This window comes from Triticum aestivum, chromosome 4B (genome assembly GCF_018294505.1).
Source record: "Triticum aestivum cultivar Chinese Spring chromosome 4B, IWGSC CS RefSeq v2.1, whole genome shotgun sequence".
In the NCBI taxonomy this organism is placed as follows: domain Eukaryota; kingdom Viridiplantae; phylum Streptophyta; class Magnoliopsida; order Poales; family Poaceae; genus Triticum; species Triticum aestivum.
The window spans coordinates 635418460-635421610 of record NC_057804.1 but is presented as its reverse complement, the minus strand read 5'-3'; the positions used below and the strand labels follow the sequence as shown (position 1 = coordinate 635421610).

The window sequence follows — 3151 nt, the reverse complement described above, 5'->3', positions numbered from 1 at the left end:
GAATCTGGCGCATGCGGCCGAGTGGAAGTGGCGGGCCCTGACGAATCCGGCACGGGCCAACCAGGCGAGCGAGGCTCGACCGTGCGGGTGACCTCCCGCCACGCGTCATCAGCCGGTTGGTGTGGGGCCACAATGTCGCTTTCCCAATCGCGCGCCTGCTCGAGGCGCTCGGGGCCCGAGGCGCGACCAGGTGATGTACGCCCGGATCCCGGAGGGGATGTTGTCTCCTACCATGGGGATCCCGAGGCAGATCCTCCTCGGTTCGCGTTCGTGTCTCCAGTTGGGGGGCACATGAAATCTCGTCCGTTTTGACTCGGATTTTCGCCATCTAAACTGAAATCTGCAGCAGTAATCTCAGGCATTATATGATGATTAGGTGCAAGTTGATTAGTATTGTTATTCTCTCCCCCATGATCAACGCCGGATAAAGTGGAGGGCAAGAGAAGAATTTCTTTGCGAAGTAATGCGTCGGCATTTGGGTGAAGTTTGGCAAAGGGAAAAACTGTTTCATCAAAGACTACATCTCAAGAGATATACACACGTCCCGTGGCTACGTCAAGACACTTGACGCCTTTGTGTTGTGCACTGTAGCCTATAAAGACACATTGTGTCGAACGAAACATGAGCTTTCTATTGTTATAGGGATGGAGGTTGGGCCAACATGCGCAGCCAAACACTCGAAGAGATGAATAGTCGGGTTTGATGTGAAGTAGACGTTCAGTGGGTGTTTCGTGATTAATAACACGGCTAGGCAGAATATTTATGAGGTGTATCGCTGTGAGAAAAGCCTCATCCCAAAACTTTAGTGGCATCGATGCGGCAGCAAGAAGGGAGAGGCCAATGTCAACAATGTGCCCGTGCTTCTGCTTTGCTGAACCATTTTATTGGTGAGCGTGAGGGCAAGAAACGTCATGAGAGATTCCTATCCATTGGAAAAAGGAGTTGAGTTTTTCATACTCACCTCCCCAATCCGACTGCATAGCAAGTATTTTGCAATCAAATTGTCGTTCTACAAGATCCTGAAAGTTGAGAAAACTTGAAAAATGTCGGAGCGTCTTTTAAGAAGGTATATCCAGGTATACTCGCTAATATCATCAATGAAAATCACGTAATAGGTGTGGAGGCCAACAGAGGAGGGGGCATGTCCCCATACATCTGAAAACACAAGTTGCAAGGGTTTTGTGGATACACTGGTAGATATAGGATATGGTAACTGGTGGCTTTTTGCTCTTTGGCAAGAGTCACAAATGGTTTCACGATCATGCTCATCAACAAATGCGAGCTTATTTTTGCTAAGAATCTGATAAACAATGGAAAAAGATGGGTGGCCTAAATGATTATGCCATCGTTCTGAAGACACTTTGAGGACTCCATAGGCTTGCTTATTGAACTTGGAAGTTTTGGGGATCAGTGGGCCGGGTAGAGGCCTTGCACACATCTACCGTGATAAAGCACCCTCCTCGTGACCTGATCCTTGATCAAATAGAAGAAGGGGTGAAACTCTATGAAAACACCATTATCAAGAGTAATGTGATGTACTGACAAAAGACTTTTGGATGCATTGGGAATGTGAAGCACATCATCTACAAGAATATCACTGTGTGGGGTTTGAATAATAGACTCTCCAACATGACTTATCATCATACCTGGACCGTTTTCAGCGGTGTGAACTTGATCTTGGTCGTGATACTTCTCGTGCATGGTCATCTTCTCAAGATCAGAGGTGATGTTCTCATTTGAGCCGGAGTTAAGATACCAATTGGAATCGACTCCATATGAGGCATCTGCCACAACTGCAACATGCCTCCTTCTAGAATTATCCTCTGCATAGCGCCACTTACATTCTTTTGCAATATGGTTAGTTTTCTTGCAGATCTGGCATTTGTTTTCATACTCCTCGTACCCGGCGAAGCGGCAACCTTGATTGTTGTTGTAGTAGTGGCGCGGAGGGCCGTTGTTGTTGTAGTAGCCGCCGCCGCCGCCGCGGTGGCCACTGCCTTGGCCACCGCCATTGCCGTGGTTGTTGTAGCCGCCGCCGTCGTGGTTGTTGTAGCCACCGCCGCCATGGTTGTAGCCGCCGCTACCCGTGCCAGGATAACCGCTACTCGGGATTTGGCCGCCACCACCAGAGTAGCCGCCACCGCGACCACCTTGCTTCTGGTTGCGGTAGCCGCCTCTGCCACCACCCGAGCGACCCCTAGAGGCAGCGTTCGCCGATGACTTGAAGCCACCAGCGCCGTTGAACATCTCAACGTGTTGATCAAAGTTTGCCGCCATTGAGAAGAGCGCGTCGACGGTGATAGGCTCGGTGCGGACGTCGAGTGCAGAGATGATTGGCTGATACTCCATATCAAACCCGGCGACGATGAAGGAGATGAGTTCATCCTCCCCGAGCGGTTTGCCCGCCACCGCAAGCTCGTCGGAGAGGGCGCGCATCTGCCCGAAGTAGGTGGAGGCCGACTGTGATCCCTTCTGGGCGTTCGTGAGGGCCGATCTGATGTTATTGATGCGAGACAGGGAAATTGCAGAAAACATGTTTGCTAACACAGTCCAGATCACATGGGATGATTCAAGCGAGGCCACTTGAACAAGCACCTCCTTGGACAGATTTCGGAGAAGATATGCTATGATTTGCTGATCTTGAACTAGCCAGGCATTATGAGACGGGTTGGAAACTACCTGATCCTTGCCATCTTTATCTTTGCTAATGATTGTTTTTGGAGGCTCCTCTATAGTCTAGTCTATATAGCCAAACAAGCCGGCGCAAAATATCCGGGATCGTGCTTGGGCTCGCCAGAGAATATAGTTCGTCCGGCTAAGGGGTTCTGATGTGTTGTAGTTGAGGCCAGAGGAGGTGACTGTGGAGGAGGAGGACATGGCTGCAGCGTGGTGGATTTGGGAAGGGAATAGATGGAGGAAGATGAGCTAGATGCTATGGAAGAGGCCTGCTCTGTATACCATGTAGAAATTGTGGAAGCGTCTCAACTCCCGTAACATGGGAGCCCGCATGCTTTATATTTATTAGGCGAGGCCAGCTCTCGCAGAGGCATACAAGATTGTGGTTTAAACAACAAGAGATATACATGGAGAGATAGAGGAGAATAAAAGGATAACAAGCTAACAACCTAGATTCTCCTAACTACTCTAACAT

The 3151-nt window shown here is 49.5% G+C and overlaps 1 pseudogene; it reads right to left on the bottom strand.

Moving 5' to 3' along the window:
• Positions 1 to 2303: 2303 nt before the first annotated feature.
• Positions 2304 to 2397, bottom strand: LOC123095337 (uncharacterized; annotated as a pseudogene).
• Positions 2398 to 3151: the final 754 nt, after the last annotated feature.